Source organism: Narcine bancroftii, chromosome 2, assembly GCF_036971445.1.
Source record: "Narcine bancroftii isolate sNarBan1 chromosome 2, sNarBan1.hap1, whole genome shotgun sequence".
In the NCBI taxonomy this organism is placed as follows: domain Eukaryota; kingdom Metazoa; phylum Chordata; class Chondrichthyes; order Torpediniformes; family Narcinidae; genus Narcine; species Narcine bancroftii.
The window spans coordinates 180,753,302-180,773,297 of record NC_091470.1 but is presented as its reverse complement, the minus strand read 5'-3'; the positions used below and the strand labels follow the sequence as shown (position 1 = coordinate 180,773,297).

The 19,996-nt window shown below is 42.9% G+C and overlaps 1 protein-coding gene across 8 annotated transcripts in view; it reads left to right on the top strand.

Annotated features, from left to right (window-relative positions):
- The first annotated feature begins 1,053 nt into the window (after positions 1-1,053).
- The window catches only part of LOC138754719 (protein PRRC2A-like), a 102,984-nt gene continuing 84,041 nt past the window's right edge, over positions 1,054-19,996 (top strand). For 5 of the 8 annotated variants that reach the window (XM_069919466.1, XM_069919464.1, XM_069919462.1 and 2 more), the window contains exon 1: positions 1,054-1,274. The gene's annotated coding sequence lies outside the window, so the exon portion shown is untranslated. Of the gene's footprint in view, positions 1,275-2,518; positions 2,594-2,617; positions 3,253-4,875; positions 5,275-19,996 lie in introns of those variants that run through there. The other 3 variants (XM_069919459.1, XM_069919461.1, XM_069919460.1) reach the window with 3 other exon arrangements.

The following is a 19,996-nucleotide window of genomic DNA, read 5'->3' as shown; positions in this document are numbered from 1 at the left end:
TTTGCAGAGCATCACTGTTTATATAAATCACCTGACAAAATAAACAAAAGTAGTGCAAGAAAAAAGAAAAAGTTAAAGTGAGGCAGTGTCTTCGGTTCATTGTTCATTCAGGAATCTGATGGCAGAGGGGAAGGGAAGCTGCCCTTGTGCTGCTGAGTGCTTATCTTCCTGATGGTAGCAGAGTGAAGAGATGTGGTGGGGGGTGGGGGGGGGGCTTGAGAATAGAATAGGGGCTGCTTTCTTAAGACACCACCTCTTGTAGATGTCCTCGATGGAGTGAAGACTGCTGCCCGTGAAGTCGCAAGCTGAGTTAACAACCCTCTGGAGATTTTTGCTTGACCTGAGCATTCACACCAAACAGTGAATGCTCTCTGCGGTCCACCTCCGGGTATTCCAGAGCCTTCAGAGACGTAACTCCTCACAAAGTCAAACCGCTGGCGAGCCTTCAGCAGCCCGCTATAATCACACTGCTATAATCGGGAAGGAGGTACAGGAGCCTGAAGATGATCTCCCAGCAGCACAAGGACAACTTCTTCCCCTCTGCCATCAGATTCCTGAATGATCCGTGAACCAAAGACACTGCCTGACTTTGACTTTTCATGCACTGTTTTTATTTATTTCTGTCAGGTGGTTTACATGAATGTCCGCGCTGTGACGCTGCTGCAAAACGACGCATTCCGTGACTTGTTCAAGTCAATAAATTCTGGTTCTGAATCTTGAAATACTAAGTACATGGGCTAATGTTAAGCTTTATGCCCAGAAAAATGATGATGGGTTAAAAGCACTAAATTGTGAGGATGGTTTGCAGATAGTGTCTGTATTCACCTCACCAAACAGAGATAACTAACACTCCTATCCGCCTCCCAAGCATAACATCTGGCCAAGGCCATCTCCAAAGGCATCATTTTGTGGAAGTGATTGACATTCGTGGCCACGCCCACTCTCCCCGTCCCAAGCAGGCATTGATTTATGCTAAGTAGATGCCGACGTCACCCACGTAACGTCAAGCACTCCAATGGGCAGGTTCGGATTAATATAGGTAAATAAGAGGCGCTGGATTGGCCGGCGTCTGAATAATGTATGCTAATGAGCGGCCGTTAGGCAGCCGGGTATTTTCTTCCCCGTTTAGGAGGGGGAGGGGGGAAAGGAGAGAGCGAGCGGAAATAAAAGGGAAAGGGAGGTCAGAAATCCGTCTCCATCCGGACGCTTTCGCCGCCTTATTTATTATTTGACATCGATCTACGCAGAGCGGCGGCCCAGGAGAACGAGCCCGGGTGAGTATTGCGGGTGGGCGGGCGCCGGCTCGGCGGAGTCTGGGACGCGGCGGCGCCCGGCCTGCGGGCCCCGGGCGGCGCCGCCATCTTGCGACAAGATGGCCGTCTCCTTTCCCCACGCCCCCCCCTTCCCCTTCCTCCTCCTCCTCCCCGCTCCAAGGGCCACCCTGATCGTCCAGGGAAGAGCCGGTACCCCCTGAGGGAGGGAGGGAAGGAAGGAAGGATGGGGGGGGTACCGACTCTGCCCCTTCCTTTCCCCCATCCCTTCCTTTCCCCCATCCCTTCCTTTCCCCCATCCCTTCCTTTCCCCCATCCCTTCCTCCCCCCCCCCCCCCCCCAACCCCTATAACTAGAACCCAGAAAAGGCCTCGGTGCTTTAATCAGCACTCATTATAACTATCTCTTCACTTCCAACCCATTTATATTAGCAGTCATTAAAGGTTGATGCTTTGGAAGCGAAAATACACTTTTTAGCTAAAAATTGGAGGTCGAAATATTCACCATCTCCTTCCATTTATCTTTATTTACTTTTCTTTTAAACATTAAGAAGAAAAGGCCAGGTCTTGCCTCTTCATTGAGCATTGTTCTAGAGGCACTTGCTTTTTTAAAAAAAATCTTTCCACTCATTTACCACCTTAAGTGATCCCTTTACTAACTACAGGGTGCCCTGCATCTTGGGCATCCAATACCAAAGAGGTGCTCTGTGGTTAGGAAAGGATTGCATGCCATGGGGGGTGCTCTGGTTCGGAAGGGATCACTTCGGGGGTGGGTGTGAATAGAAAGAAAAACCACTGTGTTAAGGAGAAATTTGCTGCCTGTTTTATCTAAAAGTCTGGATTACGTATCAATATGAATTTTTTAAATTCAGAAAATGTTGTTATTTCAAGCAAGAAATGCTTTGGGTTCTGCCAGATCGTTTTTTTGTGTGTGTGTGTACTGGTGTCCTGTCTGAATGCCCACAGACACTGAAACATAATCCCTTTATTTACACTCTGCCAGCTATCCCACTAGGACGTGCTGTATTTTAAATGCAGATTATAAATATATGGGCTTGTGTTTTGTTCCTGAAACATCATGTTTATTAGCTGCAATCATTTGCACTTTTGAAATGTGGAAACCAGATAGGAAAGAGATTCTTCTGTTGAGATGGAGGTCCCCACAACTCCTAACTGCCTCTTCTTTCCTTCCCACCAACCCCCTCCCCCCTTTCCCCAACTCCTGAATTGAATGCACCACTCACAAAGGGGCTGTTTATTAGTGCTGCACCTGCCCCTTCTGTCTCTAGCAAAGTTCAAACCGGCACAGTAACCAACTGTATTGTGAGTATTTTTAACACGATCTGCTTTGTGAAAATTTTCTCATGCAGTTTTATTTCAGTATCTAATGTCGGTTTGCAACCCATTCCCTTGTGCATTCCAGTTGACTGGACTTTCTCCTGGTGTGTGTACCTGTTTGGTGACTCTTCAATCCTCTAATGTACCTCTGTTTCATTGATTTCCTCCCCCCCACCCCCCTCCTTCCCCCCCCCCAAATGTTTGTCTCAATACCAGTGCTTTGATATTCTACCCCCCAGTTCTTCAAAATCTTTACCACGGTATTGAGGCAAATATTATGTCATCAGTTGCAGGCTGAATGCATAACCAAATATTGTTTATGCCTGTTGATATGTGATCTTAAAGCACAATGTTCTAATTTGAAAATGGTGTTTGCACCATCCTTGGGACGCCAAAAATGTGCTTTACATTTGTTTTTGATATGTTGACCAGTTATTTTGTAGGCAGATGCAATGACCAGTTTATCAGCAGTATGATCTCACAAATGGCAGTGAGATAAATGGGTAGCTAATCTTGCAAGCTGGTGGAGGGAGATTACCAGGAGATTAGTTAGCTTCTCACGAGTGCAGTGAATAGATCTCTGGGACCATAGATGCAGAGAAGAGAGCTATTTTTCGTTAAGATTTTCCCTGAAGTGGTACCTGGTACTACCTACAATTCTTCCTGTTGTGCATTGGATTGTCAGATAGGTTACGATCCTGTGATCTGGAACTTAATCGGGGAGGGAGGGGAGGGGAGGAGAAGGTGGTGGTACAGGAGCTTGAAAACCACCAAGAACAGCTTCTTTCCCTCTACCATCAGGTTCCTGAATGAAGAATTAACCACACAGTTTAACGTTCAGTGTCTATTTTTAGTTATTGTTCTAAAGTGGTTTATAGAACTTTGATGCTGCCACAAAACAACAAATTTTGTGATGTTCATGAGAATAAAATTGTCTCTTCTGAACCCGACACTTTGATATTACAATCAGAATTTTAAAACCTTGCATTCTTATTTGTCCAAAGTTGGAGAGCAGAATTGCTTCCTCTCAGTTCAATTCTGACTTCTTGTTGCTGTCTGTGTGGAGTTTGCCTGCTCTCCCTGTAACTGCGTGGATTTCCTCCCAAGAAATGCAGGTTGGCAGGCTAGTTGGGGACTTGATTTGAGCCTAGTGTCAGCAGATGGTGGAAATAATGGTATTGTTCGGTGGATGGGGGGGGGGGGGGAAGAGGGAGAGAAGATACTGGGTTATGGGAATAATTCAACAGCAGATGGGTTATTCTGTGAACTGGTATATGTCCTATAGAAATAACAAGTGAAAGTCTCATCTTTGTTATTTCAGACAATCCTAGTTCAGCAGAACACATTGCCAGAATTTATTGTCATGTACCTGACACAAAATTCTTGGTTTTGTGGCAGTTTTGCAGGTGCAAATATTGCTATAAATTACATTTTAAAACAAATGGATCAGTGCAAAAGTCAAGAAAGTGAAGCAGTGTCTGGTTCATCGTCCATTCAGAAATCTGATGGTGGAGGGAAAGAGGCTGTGGTGGTGCTCCTGTACCTCCTTCCTGATGGGAGCAGAGTGGCCCTGGGTAGAGACGGTCCTTGAAGATTGAGGCTGCTTTCTTAAGCACATCGACAAAAAGCAGCATCTTAAAGGAGTGAAGGCTGACGTCCCTGATGTCGCTGCCTGACTTCACAGAAGTAGCAATGGTACTGCATTATGCATAATTATATTTGTCTTTCCTTCTCTTCCACAAGCACACAGTAATTGTGCTTTTTTTTAAAAAAAAACATGCAGCATGGTAACCAGGCCCTCGAGCCCGGGTCGCCCAGTTGCATTCAATTAACCTACGATCCCGGTATGTTTTGAAGGGTTTGGTGGGGGTGGGGGGGGAACCGGAGCACCCGGAGGAAACCATGCAGACACGGGGAAAGCATACAATCTCCTTGCAGACAACTGGAGTTTGAATCCCATGCTAATGGGATTTGTCCTTGTCCTTGGTTGTTCCATAGATGAGATTATGGCTGCGGAAGTGAGATTGCACTGTCCTGCAGACCTTTCTTCTGGTGAACTCACAACTTTTGTCAATTGGAGTTCACTCTTGGGTCAGGATTTCTCAAGATGTTTGCTATCATGGGCTTGTATTGCCTTCTTGTGTTGTACTGGGGCAATGATTTTGGTGACCTATTTGAAATTCAATTTGAATTTTCTGTCATAGCATTGTGGATTTGGTTATCGTTTTTGTAATCGGGGCCATTGGTCTAAATGGCAAAATGCCATATTTCCAATATTTCATTTTTAATGAATATTTTTTTTAAATTGATATTCTTTAAAGTCTGTATTTTATTTTCATGCATTTAATAACTGAATGACTGCAAAAGTGGGCACCTTGAGGGACTCGTCTAATGGTGCCTTGCGTGAAGTTCTTCATGAAGATGGAAAATTAGGTTTTTTCTTCCTCTCTCCCTTGCTGGTAGGGTTGGTTGTGTTTTTCTTTGTGACCCATTGGGTTGTCTAGCTGATCTTGTGCTGTGGAAGACCACGATCCTTAATTATGATGTCACTATGCAAGGTCTTTTACAAGTAATACTGGCCAGAGACAGGAGCCCAGGTTGGGGCTCTTTTTCTGAGTTGCTTCTGATTAAATTAAGCAAAGCCAAATTTTGCTAACTCCATCTATGTAAGTAGCTTTAGATATCCCGGGATTGCTGACCATTGTAGACGGGAAATGTTGAAGATTGTATGAGTTGCCTGGTTGCCATTTACTGTGTACTTTTCAACAGATGTAATCATTGCTGCAAATTTTCCATGGAGTGCGAATCATTACTTGAGGCATCGGTTCATTGTGACATAATCTAGTTGCTTGAGGTTACAAATTCTGATCATATCTGGTCTTGTGGCTTTTGTTCATTTCAACAATAATGGATCAGGTCTTTGGAAGTAAATCTGGTTCTTTGGCTGTGGGAATAAAAACACAAATGTTGGAGGAACACAGTAGGACTCACAGCATTCATTGGATATAAAGAGATATAACATTTCAGGCCTGAGCCCTTCAAGGTATGCTGCCTCCTATTTCCTCAACACTACCGGATCCTCCATCTGCCTTTGCATCATTTGCAAACTTAGGCCACAAGGTCGTTGTTCCATAAGCTAGATCATTAATATACACCATGAATCCCCAACACCACAAGCAACTAGCTACCAACCAGAATATGATCCTTGTATTCTGCCTGCCATCAGCTGATGCTCTATCCACGCTAATGTGTTATCATGGGCTCTTATAAAGTAATATCATGCCCATCACCTTATCAAAGGACTTCAGAGAATCCAAATATACAACATTCACTGCCTCTTCTGCTTCAAAGAATTCCAATAGGTTTGTCAAGCAAGATTTTCCCTTCCTCTCCATATCCAATTAACACTTGTCTGATGGCCTGCACTCCTTTCCTTGCCCTTTCTTTCCTTCTCCCTAACCTTTTAATCCCGAGGCCTGCTTTTTACTGAGAGTTTGAGGAAGGCCCGAAACTTTGGTTATGTATTACCTCCTTCGGACACTGTGAGACCACAGAATCTAAAATAGAACTTGTCTTGAATATGTAGCAGAATTGGTTGTTTTGCTGAAGCATCACAGAGTGAACGTTTGTATAAACCATCTTTTTTTTTAAAAAGGCAAAGTAAGGAAGTGTCTGTGGTTCATTGTTCATTCAGGAATCTAAAGGCAGAGGGGGAACAAACTGTGCTACTGAATGCTGGTTTTCAGGCTCCTATTTCTCTTTCCCTGATGATAGCAGAGAGAAGAAGCATGTCCCGGGTGGTGAGTCCTTGAGGATAGAGGCTGCTTTCTTAAGACCCTGCCTCTTGTAGAGGTCCTTGGAGTGAAGACTGGTGCCTATGATGTTGCAGCCCACCAACAATCCAGTGGACTTTGTTCCTCTTCAGCATTGGCACCTCTGTACCAGGCAGTGATGCAACCAACCGGAATGTTCTCCACACCACACCTGTGGAAGTTTTTGAGACCCTTCAAATGAATTTCTTCAAACTCCTCACAAAGTATAGCAGCTGGCAAGCCGCCTTTGCGATTCCATCAAAGTGGAGGCTCCAGGACTGATTGGCGGAGATGCTGGCATCCAGAAATGTGAAGTTCTTGACCCTCGCCACTGCTGACCCCTCAATGAGTGCTGGTTCGTGTTCTCCTGATTTCCTGCTAAAGTCCACAGTCATCTTCATGCTTTGGCTAATGTTGAGTGCAAGGTTATTGTTGTGACACCACTCAGCCAGCTGATCTATACCTGCTGAGTTCCTCCAGCATTTGTTTTCCCTCCAATCAGTCTGCAGATTTTTGTGCCTCGCGTGATCACACTTTCTATTACTGTACATGAAACGAAATCATCGGATGGTGTTTAGCAATTAGAATTCCACAATCCCTTCCAATTGGCAGGGGTTAAGAACAATCAATTATTCCTTGATTTTGTTGCTGACATTCCCGGGTCAAGCTTAAAAATACAATTCAGCCTTCCTTGAGTAAACTTGAACAACCAAGTTCTCTGCAATAATGAGCAAGTTATACAAACAGCATCTTATTTTCGTAGGGCACCTGTGGACTTGCTGGGAATTCTCTGCAAGGATTCCAGTCTGCTAATTCCCTTTTCCTTGTTGATATAAAAAACCTTTGGTATTTTGGGCTTTGCAGGAAACCCCAAACAACTTCATGGCCTTCAAAGCTTAGTCACTCCTGTAATGTGGGGGAACAGCAGAAGTCTATTATAAAAATAGAAAATAAAGATCTACCTTGCTTTACAAAAGTAAAGCGTTCCTTTGAAATCTTTCATAAGCTGAAATGTCGTAAAGTGACTACTATTGAAGGATATTTTTATAAAATGGAAAAACCCATTCAAATTTCTTTCCGATAGCGAACACGGAAAGAAATTAAAAGCAAATTTTCGTAAAGCAGGGTATACCTGTTCAGCAAAAATCCAGATGCCTGAAATCCTGACCACGTGAGAAACCGGACTTCTCAATCTCTGGGGCCTTATGCGTATACAACAGAAGCTCTGCTGGAGAATCTAGAAATCTGAATCGACCTCATCCCCAAGCGGTCTAGTTTTTAGGATTTTTTTTTACTGTTCTGGAAATTCTCAAGCAGGTAGCAGAGGAGAAACAGCTAACATTTCAGGTTAAAGCCCTTTGTCAGAAGTGGAGCCCTCCCTGGCTGTATTTGACTCTGAGGCCTTTCAGATATCAGGTTTTCGGGAATAGTAGTCTGCAGAATGTCAGAATCAAAACTTATTATCATGAGCATGTTAAGAAATTCATTGTTTTGCTGCAGATATTGTGATATTTTACATTTTAAAATATGGTTATTGAATCTGCCTGAAGAAAAGAGTGGTTATCTTTTGCACAGGACAGCAGAGTAGTGCCAAAGTAGTTCTCTTGTTTCTTTCTTTTCTTCTTCTTGGCTTGGCTTGGCTTCGCAGACGAAGATTTATGGAGGGGTAATGTCCACGTCAGCTGCAGGCTCATTTGTGGCTGACAAGTCCGATGCGGGACAGGCAGACACGGTTGCAGCAGTTGCAAGGGAAAATTGGTTGGTTGGGGTTGGGTGTTGGGTTTTTCCTCCTTTGTCTTTTGACTGTGAGGTGGGCTCTGCGGTCTTCTTCAAAGGAGGTTACTGCCCGCCAAACTGTGAGGCGCCAAGATGCACGGTTTGAGGCGATGCCAGTTCTCTTGTTTAATGCGCAAATAAAAGCAGAATTTGGAAATCTGAGACTGGGAATGTGAGGTAGCTCCTCCACCTTTTGTCTGAGCTCTGGGTAAAAATGGCTGTCTCAGGTGTTGGAGCAGTGCAAGTTGTGTTGATTTTTGGTCTGTTCTTGTCATTTTCTTCATCTGCTGGTGAGAATAGTTGAAAATGTTGAGTTGCACATTATGTAACTGAAGATTTAACAATGAATCTTTTTAGTTTAAAAAAAAAAGGTGTCAGGATCCCCTGCCAACACTCCTCCTCTCCTTTTCTGCTCATGTTGTCGTTTTGGATTCTAGTTCGTGCTGTCCCTAAACACAAGTGTGACTGATTTTCCTTTATTCATACTGGTAGCTGCCTGTGCTATCTCTGGGTAATAATTCAATTGCTTGACTGGTGTCTGAACTTGGAGGAAATCTTGTCAGTTGTGGGTACGTTGGCCAAAGATTAGACTTTGGTTCCTGAGGGCAGCTGAGAATTTGAGAATAAAGGCTTTCAAGGCAGTGTGCAATTTTAAAAAAAAATAATAATTTTTTGCAGAGGTGGATTGTAAGTGGATAATTTGGGGAAATTAGATAAAAGTAGGGTAAATATAGTTGGTAAAAGGGAGTCACTAGATTGTAAAGTGTCCTTCCTTATAGTTGAATGACAGCAGTATTTATTTGCCATAAGGTCTGTTCCTTGTGTGCTTCAGAACTTCAGAAATCATCGATTTCCAGCTATAAAGTGGAAAAGTTTTCCTCATTGGCAGATGGATTTTAATCCTGAAAAGTGCAAGTTGATATATATTGGGAAGTTGTTTCATGACGTAAATTGATTAAACAACATCTGGAACGTTGTATGCAGTTCTGGTTGCCACTATAGGAATGATTTGAATGTACAAATTTCCTGCTAAATTTCCACTGCGTTCTCTCCAGTACAGTAAGAGTCTGAAAATCTGGATACCAGAAATCCCAAACCACATGACAATCCAGACTTCTCAAACTCTCACCTAAAATCCAGACCACCCGAGAATCTGGTCTTCTCAAACTCTCAGCTATTGTGTAAGCGCCACAGATGTACTGCCCAAGAATCTGGGAAAATGTGAAGCAACATAATCCCCAAATAGTCTGGATTTTGGGATTTGTACAGTACTGGAGCGAATGCAGAAGAAATTTAGCAGGCTAATGTCTGGACTGGCAGACTTGTGACGAGATATTAGATAGGTTGGCTTTTTATTTCCAAGGCGAAGGAGGAACTGATGGAGGTATAGAGAGAGCAGGAAGAATTTTTTTTCTCTATGTAGAGGTATCAAAAAACAAGTGGGTGTAGGTTTAAGGTAAGAGAAGAGGTGAAGAAATTTGGGGGAAACTTTTAAGAATACATTGATCAGAGGTGGTGGATAAGGTTTAAGAGACCTTTGGATAGGCACTTCAAGTTGGCAAGACAGAATATGGACCAATTGGTATTAGTGGTGGACAAAAAGGCTTGCATGGATGCAGAGGGCCCAGAGGAGTTTGTCCTTTACAATTCTGACTCTTCCTCATCTGTGCTCTCTGTGGCTTTTGTCCTTCCTCATTTGAAGTGCTTGAGTTGTGTGGCTGGACTGAAAGTTCAGTGTAACCTCCTTTCTCTTGTATTTACTCTTAAAGTCTAGGGTGTTTGCACTTTGGTTTGAACCACTTTGGCTCACTGCTATTTTCAAATGCAAATTTTGAAATGGTGTATATCCTACATCCAGGTTATTAACACTTGATGTAAAAAAAAACAACTGGGGCTTCACTACTATAATCTTCATCCAGACTGAGAGATAATGGTTCATTATTTATTCCCCAATCTGATCTGAAGTTTTCTATTTGTATTATTATTGCTCTTTTTATTGAAGTCCTCAGATTTGCTGACAAGGTTAGTAAGTGGCTGTCTTGCCTCAGCAAGAAGATCAAATTGTGCTAGTTCAACAGAAAAGTCAAAAATGCAATTGTGCTACAAAGATCTGTCTACTAAAATGTGGTGGATATTTTGCATGCTATAAGGATGGCACATGTGGTTCATTTGGCAAGTATTGAATATCCTTGTGCACCATTAATCTGGTATATCTGCTCGTTTCACCCTGTAAGTTGAGCCCCCGGGGGTAAAGTGCTTGCAGACATGGGAAGAATGTGCAAGCTCCTTATAGACAGTGTGGGATTTGAACCCTGGTTCTGATTCCTAGCGCTGTCACAGTGTTGTGCTAACCATACTAAAGTCGGACAACAATGCAAGTCTGAGAGTTCCTCCTTCAGGAAACATGGCTTCCCCTCTGCTGCCATGCACATCTGTCCATGACCCTCCATTCTTTCCCACTGCTCATCCTATGAGTCAGCAAGGGCAGGATTCCTCTCGTCTTTGCTTATCACTCCTCCATCCTCCACGTCTGGTAGAGATAGGCATCATGCTTAGAGTTGGTCAAAGGGCCTATTTTCAAGATGCAATGGTAAGGATTATTCAGAAAATGCTTGGGTCGTCCAATCGTTCTGCAAGAAGTTGTCTAATTTATTTCTTTCCCTACAGTTTACAGTTTGTTCCTTTGCCACCTTTGTGCCTTCAAGGTTTTTTTTTTGGTCACATTCAACTGAAATGCTCCACTTTCTGGAGCAGCCATTCTCAACGAGATGGTACGCTGCGCTCCCCCCCCCCCCCCTGGTGGGTCATTGCACATTTAAGGGGGTCCATGGACTGAAATCATGCAATATGTAGTCAGTAGGAGAGATGTACTGAAGAGACCAACTAAACTTTCAGGAAAGGGGTCCCATAAACTTTGAGCAGACTCCTAAATGGCCATGGGAAAAAAATTATGGAGGATGTCAGGTTTAGAGCATTTTTTTCATGGCTAAATTCTCAGTAGCTGAATGGCTTAGTGTGTTAGAATCAGAATGTCACAAAATTCGTTGTTTTGTGGCAGTATTATATTGAAAATATTGCTATAAATTACTTTTCAAAATAATTAAATAGTGTGAGAAAATAGCAGAAAGTAAGCCAGAGTCTGGTTCATTGACCATTCAGAAATCTGATGGCAGAGGGGAAGAAGCTGTCCTTGTGCTGCTGGGAGTTCATTTTCTGGCTCGTTTGCCACTTTCCTGATGGCAGCGGTGTGAAGAGGTCATGTCCTGGGTGGTGGGGGTCCTTGAGGATAGAAGCTGCTTTCTTAAGACACAGCCTCTTGTCGATGTTCAGATTTCCTCAAAGGAGTGAAGACTGGTGCCTGAGATGTCGCTGGACTGAGTTTAACAACTCTGCAGTTTTGTACAGACTGCACATTTTCCCAGCAGCCTTCACTTTGAAAACCTGATTATCTGGATGTGACAAGAATGCTGTCTGTGTTTACTATTCGCTTAAAGAATAGCACAAGGTTTCAGTATGATTTCTTTGTCAATTTGTAGTAGTTTAAAAGGTCAACTGATGCAGTGCAAATTCAATTTGTTTCTCAACATCTTGGCTAATTTATTTTGTAACAGAAGTGTCAGCAGTTTGTAAGGGGGAGCTCTGGTTTGATGTTCAAATCCTTGCTACCTTTAAAATCTAGTTGCGAGCGCTGCTTGGGCAAGGTGTGGAGACAATGGAGCCTTGTTAGTGCTCTGATTGTATTTAAAAGGTTCATTGGCACTCATTCAAAGAGCAAAGCAGCTCATTTCCTAGTTCTGGGCAATGCTGGTCTCCCAACAGTCTGCATCATGGGATCACTATCTTTCTATTTTTTTGGGGGGAGTGGGGGAGAATTGATTGAGCTGATTTCGTACAGACTTGATTTCTTTGGTATTGGTGCCTTTTCTCTAACAACATTAGACATTCTCAAGTCTGCAGACACTGGTTGAGGTAAAAACAATGCTGGAGAAACTCAGCAGGTCAAGCAATGTACGTATGCGCACATTTAGGTATGTGAGCAGAACTGTTTGTTGGGACAGCATCTCCTGCACCCTCTGGTAGAAATCCTAAAATCTGGATTGGGTTGGTTCAGATTCTGGGCAGTACTTTTAAAATTCAAATTTGAGGAGGAACAAAGAGATGAACAGGTAAATTTTGATAGTTTATTCATTAGCAAATACTGTGTGCTTTATTTATAAAATGAGCAGTTTTAAAGAAAAATAAAGCCAACACTTGACAAAATTGTAAACAACTTTTTCTCACCTCAAAAAAGTGTGTAATGTGTGAATTGTTTAAAAAAAAGGTAAAATAAAAATACAGTATACAAATGAATTTCTTTGTGATTATATATTAAAAAAAAAAGTTATATTAAACATGGTTGCTGTGCATGTATGGTGCTTGCACGTGCTCACAAAAGCCCGCTAAATGTTAAAAGTTTGAGAGTTTTCGAGGTTCATATTCTCGGTTGGTCTGGATTTTAGGACTTCATTGTATTATGTTAGTACTGAGTGGGCCTGGAACCTAGAAGTACCAGAGCAGCAAAAAGTCTACAACTGACTGCAGCTTGTGCCCCTCTCTGAAAATTATAGGTAGAATAAACGGTAAAGTGAGCCAGGAGCAATTTTCCTGAAGTTGAACCACGTAAAATTTAAAATAATTCTGACCAGTGCAGTACTTGAAGTGGTGACAAAACATTGTTTCAAGCAGTGTTCTAATATCGTAAGCAAAACATGCATGTTCCATGTTTAGTGAATATGTTCATTAAGACTTTGTATGCAAACTATTAGCTAGATATAGGGGCGGCGGCACAGTTGCACAGCAATTAGTGCTGCTTCCCTCCAAGATGAGTTTTATCTCCTCTTTGGGTGCTTGTTCGTATGGAATGTGCAAGTTTTCTCTATCAATGGATGCTCCAGATTTTTCAAGCGGGTGTGCTGGTAGTCCTGGAGAAACAGTATAGTCTGTAAACGCTGTGATTGTAGTTAAAAACATCAATATGCTGGAGAAACTCAGCTGGTTTATTCAGCATCTATAGGATCCTTTGGCGGGGGGGGGGGGGGGGGGGGGAATGTTTTGAGTCTGAACCCTTCAAGGAAAAATCAGAAAAGGCAGAAGCAGGATATTATCAGTGTCTCAGAACTTAAATAATTGGGGAGGAATCCAACAAACAAAAGGTGTTAATTGGATGTGATAAGGGTCTAGGTGGAAATGATCATGTTTGTGCAAAATGAGACAGGAGGACCTTTCAAGCTGCCTTGTAAAATGGGATATTTGCCCAGTTAGCACCCCTTGAAAAAGGGTCTGACCTAGTCAGTGTGGTCCAAATCCAACTGGGACCCTGACCTACTTCCGAGGTAGTCGGAAACTTGTGTCCTCCAGTGGCTTGAAGTGCCTGCCATGATCGGGAGGGGACAGCCTCTCCGGTTGTAACCGCTCAACGTTTGCAGCAGTGGGACATTGCTGGGGGTGCGATTGAATGGGTAGGTGTTGATTGACGGTGGGGGGTTACGACTGACTGGGGGTGGGGTGGTGACTGGAGGGGGTGATTGGCAGCTGGTGGGGGGGGTGGCAGGGGAAACTTACCAATTGTTCTCCTGAGTGCGTGACGTGTCATCGTGGGGGCGGAGTCCCCCTTAAATAGCCATGTTGTTGGTAATTTAATGGGTCGATTCCCCCTGCAGCTTAAAAGGTGCTGGAAGCACCTTTGCCCCACTAATTGCACCTGGGTTCCAAGAGAGCTACCCAGGTGCTGCAGCTTAAAAGTGCCTAGGCAAAGGAGAGATCCAAAAGCCAGAGAAGTAGATAGTAATGTCATCTGGTTGGAGGGTGCCCAGTCGGAAGATGAGATGTTGTTCCTCAAATTTACGGGTGGGCCAATTATTAGCAAATCAAGTTGAAGCTGAATTAATCATCTGAGTAAATAAGTTGCAGGTGTACAAGGAAATAAGAGGATGGTATTGAGATTGTTCTGGGACTTTGCATAGATGCAAAGATCATTTTGGGTTCCATCTGCATTATTTCATGATTTTTCATAAAAGGAAGCAAATGGCCTTGAAATTATGAAATAGACCAAATTAAAAATTTTAATTTTTAAAACTATTAAATTTAGACGTTCTGCAAGGTGACAGGCCTTGGACGATGAGCCCGTGCCGCCCAATTACAATACAATTGACCTCTACCCCCACCCAATATAACACCCAGAAAAAAATCCACGCTGACAAGGGGAGAATGTACAAACTCCTTACGGACAGCGCTGAGTTCGAACCAGTGTCACTGGTGCTGTAACAGCATTGGACTTCAATGAAATAACAATTTGTTATTTCCAGGGTGGGGCAGTAGTTTTTTTTTTAAATTAAATTGTCTTGGGAGCAACGAGCAGAGTAGGTTATGGCATCTCATGGTTTATGGAGATTTGAGTAGGAAGGATGATTTATGAAGTTTTATTATGCTGCCATTATGGAATGCTACTTGCTCTCCAGTTGTCGACGTAAATCTCAGTTTTAACTCTTTTTTTGTTACAAGTTTTTCCTCTCTTTCTGTTCTTGGATTTCAATAATCCCAAACTCCAGGTTTTGTCCAACTGTTGTAAACAATTCCTTGTCAGAAAATTGGGTGAATAGTTGTGCGACTTCCTGCATGACTGGTTAATGCAGCATTGTGTATGCTGAGGTATTAGGCAGATTGAATTTCCATTAATGGTTGGTGGGTTTTAAGCTTGCTGCTGGATTTTATTACAGGCTTTCAGAGCTGGGGGGCAGGGGCGGTATGCTTGTCTTTTGGTTTGGTTTTTTGTCTTGTTTCTTTTTAGCCCAACATTCATTGTTCATATATCAACTGTTGAAGGCTAATATTGATTGTGTTAGAAATCAGGATTCAAAGTACAAGAAGTAAAACACAAATCTGCAGACACTGAAGTGAAAATAATGCTGGAAAAACTCAGCTGGTCAAACAATGGTTGTGTATCTATCTTTGCTATAGAAAGTGCAATGTTTCAGACTTGAGCCCTTCAAGCACAAGAACCTGAATTTTCCTTCTGCTCGCCGTAAGGCAGATGAAGAGTTATCATTAGTGTTGTCCAGCACTCCTTACAGTAAGAGAGAAGTGAAAGTGTCCCTTTAAAGACTGTGGATTCACATCCAGAGCTTCTACAACCACACAGAATCTTGTTTCATCCATTGCAACCTGAGGTCCAGATTCAAAGTTCTGACACAATCAGGAAGTCTTCAGCACCTGGTCCCTTCAGGAGCCTCTCTTGCACTCAATGCCCTCATGAATCCAGGTTCCAGGAGTCCCTTGACTGCAAGTCACCCACCACCTGTAGCCCCTCGCCGGTCTGCCGCAGCGGTCACTGCCCTGTTGGGTTGTTCCCTCTGCAGCTTCTCATTGGGGCTGTGTTCTTCTGTGCTGGTCCTCTTCTCCCTGGAATCTGCCACTCCTCGTGGCTCCTGCCGAGTACAGGTGTTGCCATCTTGGGCATCGAGCTGGGGGTTGCAGGATTTTAAGATAAAACACCCTCTGGTACTTTAACAGGTTGTTTAAAACCTGTAGGAATCCACTGGCATGAGGTCTGGGCATTTGAACCCAGCAGAACAGTGCTGTTTCTGCTGTCTGTTCTCCTGAGTTCCCAGTGTCAGAGCTGCTGTTACAACAGTTCTGTCAGCCATTTATTTATACATCTGAAGTGTTCTCACTCTGGAGATTGTACTTCATGGTATAAACCAGAAGAATCTGATTATTTTAAAAGTGGGGCAGAAAATAGGAAAAAAATTAACCTTCCTCTGGTGTGGACATGGGTGGAATAAATTGCTGGATGATAACTGTCCTGGAGTGTGAAACTCAGCAGGTTACTCATTCATTGAAGAGTGAAACACGGAAGTCTGCAAATGCTGGAGGAACTCTAACCAGTCTTACAGCATCCATAGGAGGTAAAGATCAATTACTGCTATTTCAGGCCTGAAACTTTCAAGGAATAAGCAAGAAGGGCTCTGGCCTGAAATGGCAGCAATACTCTTATCTCCTATGGACGCTGCAAGACCAGCTGAGTTACTCCAGCATTTCGGTATGTTTTTACTTTCATTCAAGAGCATCAGAGCTATGGCCAATCCTGACCCCATTTAATTGCTCATGTGAGAAAACCTGTTGAGTTGGACTCCAATTGGGTTTAAAAAAAAAAAGATCCATTTTCGGAGACCTGGGAATTGTTGACCACAATTCTCATGCCACCTTCACTGAAGAAGCAATCTAGGTCATAAAAGAAATCATGCATTCTTGGTTTCGGCTGCAGTAGGGATATAGGATGGCCAGAGGTACCCAGGTGTTTCTCGATTCTTGTCCTTTTTGCGTTGAAGATTATTTAGCCGGAACTGAGTCCCAACGAAGGGTCTTTGAGACTTGAAACGCAAACATTGTCTCTTCCCACAGATGTGGCCTGACCTGAATATTTTTGCTTTATTTTTCTTTTGTCCTTTCCTGATATCTGTATCTACTCTCCAGAAGATCTGGTGAATATTTGAATGAAGAAAAAAAACATTGGGCCCAGAGTTTAAATTTGAACTTTCCCAGCACCCAACAAGAGCAGCTTTTTTATTTAAGAAAAAGGGGTTTGTGTCTGACTTCAAATGACTCTCTTCTCCAATGGTTAACAATTTCTTCTGAGCTGCTGGTTTAAAATCCATACCCTTGTAGTACATCTTTAGATCTAGATAATATCACTTGTTAAAAAATTTTCTGTTTTTTTTTTATATATAAATATAACTACCCTTTGACAGGTTTTAAGTTTCTACTTCTCATTACATTAATCTCATTTATGAGTTGGACAAACAATGCCTTTTCTCCATTTTTACAAGTTTCAGAAATTTGCTGGCAAATTACTGTTCCATTTGCATTTTCACAATCTGACCAGAATGAATTTGGATCCCTGTCTGCAACAGAGTGAGGTTGAGGTTTAATCTGCCACAGGCCAGGTTGGATGTCTTGGGATCTTTCACCTTAATGATAAAGATCCTGTAAATAAGGGAACTCCCATGTCAGTAAAAACTCACCAGGTCAAACTGCCTTCTTTAGACAGCAAAGATAAAGATGTATAACCAATGTCTTGAGCTTGAGCCCTTCATCAAGGGATGAAAAACTCTTCCAATGGCTGCTGTGATTTTTTTAAAATTATTATTTCTCATAAGCTAGTTCAAAGCTATTAAACTCACCTCCACTGTTGCAGCACCTGGGACTGAGGTCATTTTGAACTACTCTCCTTCCTTTAGCCTTTGTACCAGGTGGCAAAACTACATGTAAACCAATCCTACTTCTGCTTGTATCTTGACAAAGGGCTTGGGGCCAAAATGTTGGTTTATAATATCCCTGTGCTTCAGTCCAGCCATTCTCATTTGTCAGGAAGGCGCAACAGTGACTGTATTTCCTGAGAAGACTGGAGTGGGCAAGGCTACCGGCCACTGTATTTCAACCTTCTGTGATTTTTTTTTTTAATTATTATTTCTCTATCATTTATAAGCTAGTTCAAAGCTATTAAACTCACCTCTACTGTTGCAGCACTTGGGACTGAGGTAATTTTGAACTACTCTCCTTCCTTTAGCCTTTGTACTAGGTGGCAAAACTACATGTAAACCAATCCTACTTCTGCTTGTATCTTGACAAAGGGCTCGGGGCCAAAATGTTGGTTATAATATCCCTGTGCTTCAGTCCAGCCATTCTCATTTGTCAGGAAGGTGCAACAGTGACTGTATTTCCTGAGAAGACTAAAGTGGGCAAGGCTACCAGCCACTGTATTTCAACCTTTGACAAGAACTGAATTGAGAGCGTCCTGGCCGACTTCAGAGAAATGGATCAAAGGTCAATCCACAGGACCATAAGAGTGGCAAAGGGGAATGACTGGAGGCTTTCTCTCCCCCACCCCTGGGAGCCACAGAACATTTAAGCAAAAGCCTTGTTCTTTTTACCTTGTGTAACAACTTTTTTGTAAATCGTAGACAAGAAGTGTGGAAAAACAAAAATATTGATCCCTTCAAAGGGAAGGGGGCCCATAAATTTTGGGCAGAGTCTGGGGGGGGGGGGGTGGCATTGCTGGGGAAAAAGGTTGAGAATGGCTGCTCTGGATGCTGCATGACCTGCTGAGTTTCTCCAGCGCTTTTGTGTATTGCACCACTTTAATTACAGCTTTGCTCTGTGTAAACTGGACTATTGTGCACTACAGCCAGTGAAATTTTTATTGGCTTTGTATTTCTACTGTGGTACAAAAAGTACAGCATGCCACTTCTTGGAGTAGAGAATCAACTAAGGGTCGTCCTGTTGATCACTCGCTATAATGGGGGCAGAGTGGTGGAAAGAGTTGCGATTTGTACAAGAACTGGATTGGGGGTGACTGGTCAATTCCAAACTAGTGTAGCTTTTAACTTTTGGCCTATGGTTGTGATCTAAAAGTAATCTCGTAACCAAAATTAAATGTTTTCACCCATTTGGAAAATGTTATCGTTGACTTTGGGTTTGGAGGCTCACTTAGTATTCACTAGTAAACTGTTGTTTTGTCATGTTGCTTGTCAGGACTTCAGTGGAAGCAAAATTCTGCTGAACACCGGTCACGCCATCTTGATCCCAGACACTGCAGTTGTAAGATTTGATAATAAAACCCTGTCCACTCATCTAGCAGTCCGTTTTAACCCTGTATGGAGCCTTCGGAAATTGGACTGGGTGGAGGAGTGCTGTCGCACGCACCACAGGCCTGCACTAGTAGCAGTACTGCCATTTGCAAAGATGTAATCATTGTTTCATTACCTACTTAACTTTGGAATTCTTGTGCTTTTAGGAAAAAGATTCGTGCTCTGAAAAGTGATTCCTGTTGCCACTTTGGAAACTTTTGTGTCTTTTGGAATCCTGGTTTAACTTGAAGGTTTACACCTGCTTTCTTCCTTGGGAAGAAGTGCTGTAGGCCTGAGCAGCGTATTATCTACTCCTGTTTGTACTAATATTCTATGCCATTTGGTATCCGTCTTCTGCCACCTCTGTCTTGATTCCTGTCACTGCATAAAAATGAAGCAAACTCTGTCCTGAATATATTCATTGAGCAAAACTGATCAGTAATGCTGCACAAGCCCCTTCCTGTCTGTTGTATCTGGCATTCCCCAAGGGGTTGTCTTGGCTTATTTTCCTGGCGAATGCTCTTTACATTAGAGGGGTCTTTCACAAGTCTGAAGACAGCTCCAGCTTTGTCTGAACTCTTGTCAATCCTAGAACTTTCCAGTATAGTCAAAGATGCAGAGAAAATGGTTTGATTTGACTAAATCATGCATCTGAATCTTTCCTTGCAGTTGATGGTTGGGAATTAATCATCTTTGATGTTGAGCTTCAACTTGGGATATTTCTCTATAATTCCATGTTGACTTTGATTTCAGATTTACTGTCAAGAGTACATACATGTCTCAAGTACACCCCTGAGATTCTTTTTCCTATGGGCCAGGCAGAATTATCACTTATGGGTAGTGCGCAAAAACTACTCAATGTACACATGTAAACAAGCTGTGCAATTTAGATGGGGGAAGGGGGGGGGAGAGAATCATTAAAGTGGTCGTCAGAGTCCTTAAATTAGTCTGATGGTGGAGGGGAAGCAGCTGTTCCTGAACCTGGTCGGTGCGAGTCTTGTGGCACCTACACCTCTTTCCTGATGGCAGCAGTGAGAACAGAGCGTGTGCTGGGTGGTGGGGATCCTTGATGATCACTGCTCTCCGACGGCAGTGTTCCCTGTTGATGTTCTCGATGGCGGGGAGGGTTTTGCCTC